The 12,409-nt window shown below is 43.2% G+C and overlaps 1 long non-coding RNA gene across 1 annotated transcript; it reads right to left on the bottom strand.

Moving 5' to 3' along the window:
- Window positions 1-10,903: 10,903 nt before the first annotated feature.
- Window positions 10,904-11,771, bottom strand: LOC116724684 (uncharacterized). Its single transcript, XR_004340240.1, has 2 exons — window positions 11,131-11,771; window positions 10,904-11,057 (listed from the first exon to the last, which is right to left on the bottom strand). It is a non-coding gene; the product is annotated as an uncharacterized LOC116724684 (long non-coding RNA).
- Window positions 11,772-12,409: the final 638 nt, after the last annotated feature.

The raw sequence follows: 12,409 nt of genomic DNA on the forward strand, positions 1-12,409 counted from the left end.
GACATGAGGAAGAGGAACATGTTTGAAGCGAAGGACAAACCAACGGAGGACGCCTCCCAACCCAAACCGAGAGCCTTCTCCCGGGAAGGAGCGAGCAGAACCCAGCGGTGGACCCGGGAAACATGAGCGAAACACATCCAGGAAAAACTGAGGACCTTCAGGCGCAACGACAACATCCTGTAACTTTCTGGTGAATTTCCCTGTAAAGTAGGAGTATTACGGACGACTGCAGATCTGGGAACAGGCACGCTTTCTCCAAGGGCTCTGCCATGATGGAGGAGAGACGAGGGGCAGCACCGCGAGGAGCCCCCTGGGGTTCTAGGGACTCTCCTCACTACTCTGAAGGTGGACTGGTACTTCACTCTGGGAAGTCACGTATGTTATGTGTTGTTTTGTTGCTTTGCAGACCCGTCCTTGTTCACCAGAGCATCTGGAATATAATAGGTATTCCTTGTTTGTATATTAATGACAGAAATGAAACAACAGTATAAATTAATTACTCTTAATGTTAAGGTAATTACCCTTAATGTTAAGGTAATTACCCTTAATGTTAAGATAATTACTCTTTATGTTAAGGTAATTACTCTTGATGTTAAGGTAATTACCCTTAATGTTAAGGTAATTACCCTTAATGTTAAGATAATTACTCTTTATGTTAAGGTAATTACTCGTAATGTTAAGGTAATTACTCTTTGCAAAGATGAAACAAGAAAAACAAGATATAATTTTTTGCCAAGAAACACATCTCTACTGCTGAACATGAAAAATTGAGCAAAATGGGGTTAAAAATGTGAACTTCTCTTCATATACAAAAAGCCGCTGTAGAGGAGCAGCGATTTTATTGTCTAATAGGCTGAATTTTCAGTTCTCCTCACAAATTAAAGACAAAGAAGGACAGTATATACTGGTCAAAGGATACATAGATCATAAAGAAGTCACCTTACTGAATGTGGATAGACCACCCGGAAATAATAAACAGCTTATTAGGAAAATCTTTGACATGATTGCACCAGAAGTATCTGGGACATTGATATGCAGGAGAGACTGGAAAGTTCACTTAAATCCTTTTCTGGACTCAACCAGCAAAATTACAAAAGCTCAGACAGAAGCAATATAGATTAAAATAACGATTAAAGAATTAGGGTTGGTGGATGTATGGAGGAACTTAAACCCTCAGGATAAAAAATACACCTTTTTTTCTTATTCTCATCAGATCCATTCAAGATTAGACTATTTCTTTATACAAAATGTTGATAAACATAGAATAATAAACTGTGACATGGGGTGAGAGATATATCTGATCATGCAGGGGTGTATATGACACTCCACCTGGATAATGATCGCAAAGAAACCCTGTGGAGTTTCTTTTTTTAATAACAGTTTATTAAATGATACTAAATTTGACAGCTTGGTAGAAAAAGAATTGAAAGACTATATGGACCACAACAACACAGAGGATATTTCTCCCTGGATTTTATGGGACGCAGCAAAAACTGTTCTGAGAGGGACGTTAATTATGTGGTCCTCCCATAAAAAAAGAAAAAGAGAAATGTTTTAAAGATCTTACTATAAAATTAAAATCTCTAGAAATACAGCACATGGAAAATCACAATGACCACAGATGGGAGAAACAAGACAAGCTCTAAACTGTTTATATGAAGAGCAGAGAGAGAAAAAAGTTAAATTCATTAAATTGAATTATTATGAAAATGAACCCAAATCAAAGAAACTTCTTGCCTGGAGAATACGTAAACAACAAACTGATATATTTATGCAGAAAATTAAAACTCCAACAGATAAAAAGACATCCCATTCTCTAAGAGACATTATACTACACTCAGTTATACACACAGCCTCACGCAGCAGACCCGTCCTCAGTGAGAGCATTTCTTGCCTCTCTGGATTTACCATCGATAGGAACAGATCAAAATAACAGGCTAACACAACAACTAACTGAGGAGGAGATTAATGAAGCAATTTCAAAAATGAAAGGGAATAAGATGGCAGGTGAGGACGGCTACCCGGCGGAGTGGTACAGACACTTCCGGAAATTATTCACCCCTCTGCTTAAGGATTGCTTTAATCATGTACTTTCTGGAGGGGAAACACCACCATCTTGGAGAAGAGCGGTGATCTCAGTGATTCCTAAGCCAGGTAAAGATAAAACAGAATGTGGTTCATACAGACCAATATCAGATTTAAACATTGATTACAGGATATTTGCAACAATACTGGCTAAAAGGCTGGAATTTATAATCCCTGAAATTACAGACGCAGATCAGACCGGTTTTGTTCACAACAGGCAAACCCATGACAACGTGAGACGGGCTCTTCACCTCATAGACCCAATGAAAAACACAGAATCGATGGCTGACAGTTTAGATGCAGAAAAGGCGTTTGACTCGGTGTGTTGGAACTATCTTTATTTGGCTTTGGAAAGATTCGGCTTTAATAGTCAAATTATAGGTTGCTTTAGGTCTCTGTATGCGTCACCCTCTGCCAGGATTAGGATTAATGGGGATTTATCAGATAAAATACAACTAGGAAGGGGCTGTCGCCAAGGCTGCCCCCTCAGCCCCACATTGGTTGAGCTTCTCATTGAGCCTCTAGCGCAGGCCATCAGAGAACACAAGGACTTTATGGGTGGAACCATTAAAGGCACAATGCACAAGATACGCCTCTACGCTGACGATGTGCTGGTAACGCTAACTAACCCAGAAGTCAGCCTACCTGATCTTCTTTCTTTACTCAAGACATTCAGAACTAACTCAGGGTATAAATCAAATCTACAGAAAACACAAGTTCTCACATTTAAATATCAACCATCACTAAGAATTCAGAAAATGTCCAAGTTCAACTGGCACAACAAACCTATAAAATATCTGGGAGTTAAACGTCCTGCAGTTATCCAACCTTTTTGAATGCAATTACATCCCACTGACAGTAGAGATTAAGGCGGATCTACAGCGTTGGTCTCTGTTACCCATGAATCTACATAACCAAATAGATAAAATACAGATGAACCTTTTACCAAGGCTTCTTTATCTTCTTCAGGCTCTGCCTATAAAGGTTCCTGACAAACAATTCCACGATTGGGACAGAATAATCTCACATTTTATCTGGGCTAAACAAAAACCGAGACACTGCAACTGTCAAAAGAAAGGGGTGGATGGGCTTTAACACACCTGAGGACTATTACAGAGCAGCGCAGATGAGAGTTAGTTGGTTGGTGTGACCCAACATGTAAAGCTAAATGGAAAGAGATAGAGCCGTCTTACAGTGATATACCTCTACAATCCTGGATCGGAGATCGTTTCCTTATTAAAAAACATATAGATTCTGACCTAATACCCTTATGGATAAAAGTACCGTTGGACATATGGCATAAAATATTAAAGCAAGTAAAGACTGAAAGAAATGCTCGAATTTTAAGATGGCCTGCTTATGATAGAGATTTTCTCCCTGCAAGAATGGATAAGAGATTTACACAGTGGTCACAAAAAGGCTTAACAAGTTACTGGAAGATTACAAAGAATAGTGAATTAAAAAGTTTTAAACAACTTCAAGATAACTACAACCTGGAAAAATGTGACTTTTTTAGATACCTCCAGCTAAGACACCATGACAATAAAAGTATAAAATATTTGGAGGAGGACGAGACACGTATTCTTAAAATCCTATTAGACTGGAGCAACGGAAGACCTCCCAAAAATACAATATCCAAACTATACTCATGTCTACAAACGGAGAGAAAATGTAATACAACATATATTAAGGTTAAATGGGAAAAAGGAGCCAAAATAACAATAACTGAGGATGTTTGGTTAAATAAATGCAATTCTGTGATTCACACGTCAAGTTCTGGCCTGTGGAAGGAATTTTCCTGGAAATGCATGGTACGTTTTTTTGTTACATCTTACATTAAAAGTAAACATTGTAATGATACTGAAAAGGCAAAATGTTGGAGGAACTGTGGAAATGTGTCTGCAGGACATTTTCATATCTTCTGGGAATGTATTAAGATCGCCCCCTATTGGTCAGAAGTGATAAGAGAAATCAATACTAAAATGGACTTAAATTTAGGCTGTGATTTTACTGTGGTTTTCCTGGTAATTTACCTCAGGAACTGAAGAAATCTGATAGATATCTCCTACTAATATGCAGGTGCAAAGAAGGCTGTAACTCACAGGTGGCTTGAAGTGGAACAACCATCATGTTTGGACTGGAAGGACATAATAAAGGAAATTCACGCAATGGAGAGACTAACTTTTTCATTAAGACTTGCCTCTTATAGATACAATAAACACTGGAAGAAATGGATCATCCATCGGAGCTTGACACCAACTGTATAATTAATGTAATTAAGCTTTTTTCAATTTTTTATGTTGATTGTTACTCAACTGCTCCTGTCAAACTAGTTAGAGGGGAGTCTAACTGTTCAATGTATGTATGTGTATCTCTAAAACTGCTAAAATAACAAAAATAAATAAATAAAAAAAGAAAGAAAGATCCAATTTGCTAACTTTAGGAGCTTGTTTGGAGGGGGAAAAAAAGAAAAAAGCCTAAACTATCAGAAGAGAAACTTTTTGGATCATAATTGGTGTATTTAGTATATTTAATAAATTAATTAAAAGCAGTTTTGGGTACACCAAAGTTTGTTTTTGAGAAAAAGCAACTATTTACTATCAAATGATATAGAATGCTGAAAATGTGGAGACAAATATTTCTATTGCACCAGATATTTTCTATTAAAAATAGATTTCAATTTGTTTGTAATAATGTTGGACTGATTAATAAAATGTTTCCACCTGTTGCAAACACCTGTGGACAAGCCTGATTTTTAAATTAGTAGTTGCTGCCCCCTAGTGGTGAAGCTTCTGTCAACATTTGGTTTCAACAATAGAAACTGAGGTGAATAAAACTCACAGAGACGTTGTTGAATCCTGTAGCCATTGGATGGTTTTGTCTTGGAGGAACAGTCACAGGATCCTCCTGAGATACAATTTAATAAAAATCAAACAGGTTTCAGGAGAGAAAAAGGTGAGAAAAGGTCAAATGATTGGATTTTATTGGGATCTTTTAACTCACTGGAACATATCCTTCGTTACTAATGCCGATAGCGAGCGATGGAGAGTTGGCGTCTGGTTCGGTTCGCAGGTAGAAGACGAGCAGAGCGACCAGGGTGCCGATCAGCAGCACCACCACGATCACAGAGGCAGCGATTCCTCCGGCGTTGTCCGGCTTCGAGGCTGAAAGAGAGACGGAAATCATTTACTCCTAGAAAGGCTGAAAAAAACTACAACAAACATGTTGGTGTCTCTTAAACAGGTTAGGATATGTCTGTGGGCTAAACAAAACCTGTTCATTACAATTTTAGCACAAAATCATTCTTAGATAATCAGATTTCAGTCTGATCAGTTCTTCCTATTTGAGCTGTTTTAGGGCGTCTTGTCTCTTTAAATCCAAATAAGCTGCTGGCCACGCCCCACAACTCAACGTTTACACTCTCACCTAAATATGGATATAAACAGATCTGCTGTATTAGAACCATACATCTTTGAAAAGCAGAAGTGGCGACTCCTGCACAACCAACAAGAATGCAGCAAGTGGTTTCTGGATGGTAAGTCAACAACAAAACACTTGTCTTTCCCAGCAGCATTTGTACAGCGATAAAACCAGCTATTATTTGTTCAGAGTTAGAATTATTTTATCCAGTTATCTGTTGACAAGGCCAGAATATGTGTATGTGATCTACATCCATCTGACCACAGAGTCTCCAGCAACACTAAGGGCCGGCCACAATATTCTTCCTAATCTTTGACTACATAAGAAAAATAGAGCTATTTCATACCTGGTAGTCAGGTAGACGTGGTTCAATTGGGAACCAACATTTCAACATTTGTTTCAGTTTCAGCTGCTGTGGTTTGCTTTCACACTGCATTGTGTCAAACAAACCAAACACACTGAAGAACCTATTAACCTCCTCACATGTGGTGGCGCTACAACAGGAACCACTGAAGGTAACAACACAAAAACCTCTGAAGAAGACACTGAGTGCAACCTCCTTCTTCACAGAAATTAAACAAATGGAGTAGCGTCAGTCGTACCAGTTTCTTTTTGTGTTTGGTAAAAGTCCAAAAGAAATTCCTCCCATTAGCGCTAGACGCTTTGGGTTTGTTTCAAAGGTGGGACCAAGTCAGTGTTTTACAAAACTCAAATCTTTATCCTCAAGTCCCAAGTCAAGTCTCAAGTCCAGAGTTTCCCCCAGTGTATTATAATCCTGGCGGGCCACCAGGCTTTACTTGTGCCCCCACCAGGGTTAGCATTGCTTATTTATTAAATTTTGTTTTTATGTTGGCATTTTTGAAGACTTTACAGTCGATGTTCTGATGTTAATCTTCCAATAACACATAATTATCACGGGATATTTTCAAGTTTCCTGTCAACTTTAAGCATTTTTTAACTCAAAATCACGACGGGCCGCTGGATGAATGACTGCCAAGCGCCCAACTACCAGGCTTTGCAAGGTTTCTGTCATGTGTTTGCAGAAGTGACTGTTGGTCGGACAATGTTCTCCGTATTGCGTCTGCTGGACTGAGTGTTTGGCCCGAGTGTTCTGTCATGATGGATTTACTATTTTCAGACCCACATGCAGAACACAATACAGGAGAGGTATGTACGGTAATTGGTTTATTGTGAAACGACAAGTAAAGGGTGTGGAAGCTCTGGTCTGGTCCAGGGAGGAAACGGGTTCACGGAGCGATCGGCTCTCTAAAGAGGCAGAGCAGAATGGTGAGTTGCAGGGTGGCCATCAACGTCACGGGGGGGGGAGGGGCGTCGGCTGGAGGGCAGAGCGGGCTGGTCCGGACGGGTTTAATGTGGGACACATGGAAGGTGGGATGGACGCGGAGGGAGGTGGGCAAACGGAGACGGACAGCGGATGGATTGATGACGGCTTCTATAGTAAATGGACCAATATAACGGGGAGCTAATTTTTTAGACATAGATTTGAGGGGAATGTCTCGGGAGGACAACCAAACCTGTTGACCGGGTGTGTAGGTGGGAGCAGGAATCCTCCTGCGGTCAGCCTGGCGTTTAATCTGTTCGACAGTGCGGTTGAGATTGTCTATAGTAGCCTTCCAAACCCTCTGACAGCGACGGATGTGGTGACGGACGGAGGTGACAGAAATATTCTCTTCCTCGGCTGAGAGTAGAGGTGGTTGATAGCCGAGGGATGCTTCGAATGGGGACAGACCTGTAGCAGCGGAAACATGGCTGTTATGGGCATACTCCACCCAAGGGAGATATTGAGATATTGAGTTGGAGGATGAAAAACAACGAAGGGTGGTTTCAAGATCCTGATTGAGACGTTCTGTTTGGCCATTGGACTGCGGATGAAAACCAGATGTGAGTGAAACATTGGCGTGTAATGCTGAACAAAAATTCTTCCAAACCTGGGAGATGAATTGTGGTCCTCGATCCGATAGGATGTCCTGCGGGATGCCATGAAGCCGGAAAACTTGTTTGACCAGAAGTTGTGCTGTTTGGAAGGCCGTGGGTAATTTACGGAGGGGAACGAAATGGCAAGCTTTGGAAAAGCGGTCAACAATGGAGAGGATGGTGGTCATGCCTTTGGAGGGTGGCAACCCGGTGACGAAGTCTATCGATATGTGGGACCATGGGCGCTTTGGAATAGGAAGTGGCTGAAGGAGACCAGCCGGGGGTTGATGGGATGTCTTATTACGGGAACAGATGGTGCAGGCTCGAACATAATCCCGGACATCTTTGTGAACGGACGGCCACCAGAACCTTCGGTTGACTAGGGCGACGGTGCGACTGATGCCGGGATGACCAGAAAACTTTGATGCGTGGATCCACTGAAGAAAACGGGCCCGGGCGGAGGAAGGAACGAAGGTCTTATTGGGTGGACAGGAATCAGGAGCTGGGTCGGACAGTTCTGCTTGTTTTATAATGTCTTCTATTTCCCAGGTTATTGCTGCAACTGTGCAGCTGGGAGGGAGGATGGTGGCTGGAACCTTCTCAAAGTCGTCAGGTGAGAAGAGACGGGAAAGGGCATCAGGTTTTATGTTGCGAGATCCTGGGCGATATGAAATGGAGAGGTTGAACCGGGAGAAGAATAACGACCAGCGTGATTGTCGTGGATTTAGCCGTCTCGCGGAACGTAGGTAGGACAAATTCTTGTGGTTGGTCCAAACCAAGACTGGAAGCTCTGCCCCCTCCAGCCAGTGTCTCCACTCCTCTAGGGCCATCTTTATGGCTAGTAGTTCCCGGTCCCCCACATCATAGTTCCTTTCAGGTGGTGTTAATCTGCGTGAAAAAAAGGCACAGGGGTGAGTTTTATTGTCTTGGGGTGATATCTGAGACAATACTGCTCCAACTCCGGAATCAGACGCATCCACTTCTACGATGAACTGCCTAGAGGGGTCCGGTTGAATGAGGATGGGTGCGGTGGCAAAGAGGTTCTTGAGACGAGAGAAGGCAGCCTCAGTCTCCGGGGTCCAACTGAAAGGAATCTTGGTAGAGGTTAGAGCGGTAAGAGGTAAGGCTGTCTGACTGTAATTGCGGATAAAACGACGGTAAAAATTGGCAAATCCGAGGAAACATTGTAGCTGTTTGCGGGTCTCTGGTCTTGGCCACTCCAGGACCGCCCGAATCTTTTCCTCCGTCGGCCTTACCTGTCCGCCCCCAAGAATGAAACCCAGAAATGACACAGACGACTTGTGGAATTCACACTTTTCTGCCTTGACATATAGCTTGTTTTCTAAAAGTCTCTGCAAAACCAGACGGACGTGATGCTTGTGTTCATCTAAGGATTTAGAGTAAATCAGAATGTCATCGAGATAAACGAATACAAAAATGTTTAGGAAGTCTCTTAAAACATCGTTTATCAGAGCTTGGAAAAAGGCAGGAGCATTCAACAATCCAAACGGCATAACAAGGTACTCAAACTGCCCAATGGGTGTTTTAAATGCTGTCTTCCATTCGTCTCCCTTACGAATGCGCAGAAGGTGGTAAGCATTTCTTAAGTCCAGCTTGGAGAAAACTGTTGCTCCATGGACTGGTTCGAAAGCTGATGACAGCAGCGGAAGGGGATATTTGTTTTTAACTGTAATATTATTTAGTCCCCTGTAGTCAATGCATGGTCTCAATGAGCCATCTTTTTTCCCTACGAAGAAAAACCCTGCTCCCAGGGGTGACGAAGATGGGCGGATTATGCCAGCGGCTAACGACTCTTTAATGTATTTTTCCATGGTTTCTCTTTCAGGACGGGAGATGTTATACAATCGGCTGGAAGGTAATGGGGCACCGGGTAAGAGATCTATGGAGCAATCGTACGGACGAGAAGGAGGTAGAGAGAGAGCCTTAGACTTACTGAAAACGGGAGCGAGATCATGGTATTCTGGAGGAATGATGGACAGGTCGACTGGATCAGCCTCCTGCGGCTCAGCCGGCGGAGGACCTGGGGGAACAGCTGAGCGGAGACATGATGAGTGACATGACGTGGACCAAGATTCTACACGCCTGTCTGACCAGTGAATTTGTGGGTTGTGTTGTTGCAACCATCGAAACCCAAGGATTATAGGTGAGTTGGATGTGGGAAACACGAAAAATGAAATGAACTCACTGTGATTACCGGAGATTATGAGGTGAAGCGGTTTGGTTTGGTGGGAGATCTGTGGAAGAGTCTTCCCATCTAGGGCAGTAACTCGCAATGGAACAGACAAAGGTTCGGTTTCTATGGCCATTTGTTTAACCAAGGATTCGTCTATGAGGTTCTGTTCGCAGCCAGAGTCAACAAGGGCAGACAACGGGATGGAATGATTGTGATAAATTATTGTGGCAGGTAATAATAATCGAGGAGAGTCTTTGCTTAACAAATGGTCCGCCAACCTCCTCGTTCCTAAAGGCGGACCTGGGGGTTTAAACGGACAGGGCACTGAGCGAGAAAATGACCAGGGGAACCACCATAAATGCATAGGCGGGCTGATATGCGTCGTTGCCGCTCCTCAGGAGTTAGCCGAGTCCGCCCCACCTGCATGGGTTCGGGCTCCTGGGGAGCTCGGGGAGGAGAGACCCCCGGAGTGAGAGTCAAACCCCCCAACTGTTTCGCTGGCAGATTTCTCCGGCTCCTTTCTCTAGCGCGAGACCGGATTCTAATGTCAAGACGAATAGTTAAATCTATCAACTCGTCTAACGTTTTTGGTTCGTCTAGTGTAGCTAGTTCGTCTTTTAATGATTCGTTCAGGGCATTAAAGTATGCACTCTTTAATGCCGCGGCATTCCAGCCAGTCGCTGCAGCTTTAATGCGGAAATCCACCGCAAAGTCAGCGACGGTTCGGTGACCCTGCTTAATGTTCCATAATTCACGGGAATTAAAGGATTTGTCAGAATCGTGGCTGAAAACTTGTCTAAACTCCTTTAAAAAATCTTCAAACGAGCACCCGTACTGAGCTGGATCCGGGAAACGGGCTTCTGCCCATAATAACACTCGTCCAGACAACAAAGACAGAACGTACGCAATCTTTGCGCCGTCTTGGGAGAAACTTTGTGGGGCATGGTTAAAGATGATTGAGCATTGAAGCAGAAATCCATTACATTTACTTATATCACCTGAGAATCACTCCGGAGTTGGAGGACGGATGTCGGAAAACGTAGGCTGGATTGCGGGGACTGGAGCTGGATCGGGTGCGGGAGCTGGGGTCGGAGCCCGAGGAGTGGAACCCTGGAGAAAATGTGCTAATTCGGTTAAACGTTGATTAGTCTCTGCTTGCTGTCTGCTTAGTTCTCTTAATACGGTTTCGTGTGTTTGCAGAAGTGACTGTTGGTCGGACAATGTTCTCCGTATTGCGTCTGCTGGACTGAGTGTTTGGCCCGAGTGTTCTGTCATGATGGATTTACTATTTTCAGACCCACATGCAGAACACAATACAGGAGAGGTATGTACGGTAATTGGTTTATTGTGAAACGACAAGTAAAGGGTGTGGAAGCTCTGGTCTGGTCCAGGGAGGAAACGGGTTCACGGAGCGATCGGCTCTCTAAAGAGGCAGAGCAGAATGGTGAGTTCAGGGTTGTCGGAAACGGGAGAGTCACAGAATTAACGGAGCTTACTTGTGGTTCGATGGTGTGAGATCCAGGAGGGTTTACTGGGAGGTTCGGGGTCTTTGTCTTTTAAGTGGTCCAGGTGGTCCTGTGCCTGACGGCTGGTGTCCAGGAAGGAAACGGGGGAGTGCGTCGGAGGGCGGACAGATAGGCTCGGGCTTGGCGGGGACAAAGGAGCGGTGCAACTGCCAGTTGTGGAATCCGGGGGGGGAACTTGTAATCAGACTGAGGAGGTGAGTCTGGGAACTCGGGCAACCAGTGGGTAGGACCCACGGCGTCACGAGGGGAATCTCGATCAGAGAAGCAGACAGGATCCGTAAGGGCTTCTCCGGAGGGAAAAACCTGAAGGCAGAAAACAACAGGAAAAAGTCACTGGGGAATTAAGGTCAACGAGGATTCAGATCAACGAGGAAAGATTAGAGGCTAGTTCTAGGAGGCTCAGAGGTACCGTGTCTGGCTAACACTCGGGTGCTGAAGGACTGGCAGGAGCCTCCTTTAGTATACGCCGCTGATGAGTTGATCAGGTTCAGGTGTGCTTGATGGCGGTCTACACACACACTCCAGTCGGGTGAGTATGGCGCCATCTGTCGTGAAAGGTGAGTGTATGCACAGAAAAACCCACAAAAGAACCAAAGGAACCCCGAACCACAACAGTTTCTGGGGAAAACCTTGAAGTCCAAAAGTCTGAAACTTTTCATTTCAAGTCAACAATGTTGCAATTATATGTTAAATATAAATAATAGGCCATGTTTTCTTTTATTCATCTCAAATCTTGATAGAACATGTGCAGAACACAAAGTATAAAAAACACCATTTTAAAATTGCATTTAAAAATATTGCACAGTCCAGTTAAACTTAGCTGCAAGAACGGTCATACTTAAGCTATAATTTTCCAGAATACAGAGAGGAAAATAAGTATTTGAACACCCTGTGACTTTGCAAGTTCTCCCACTTAGAAATCATGGAGGGGTTTGAAATTTTCACCTTAGGTTCATGTCCACAGTGAGAGACATAATCTAAAGAAATCTGGAAATCCAGGAGTGCATGTGCTATTATACAGACAAATGGTAACATTTAATCATGTTCCTTGATAATATTAGTTTACAATCATGTTTACTTTATTAAGTATATTTCTTAAGAACAGTTGGGCCCATTAGTATTAATTATTGTCTTTTTACCTAAGATGAACCTCATGGTCTTATAAAACTTTAGGTGTAACATTGGCAGGATTATTTTTATGATCTGAACTGTGAGGCTGGGCGTAACCAAGATCTGCTTTGGGTGAACC

This window comes from Xiphophorus hellerii, chromosome 8, assembly GCF_003331165.1.
Source record: "Xiphophorus hellerii strain 12219 chromosome 8, Xiphophorus_hellerii-4.1, whole genome shotgun sequence".
NCBI lineage: Eukaryota > Metazoa > Chordata > Actinopteri > Cyprinodontiformes > Poeciliidae > Xiphophorus > Xiphophorus hellerii.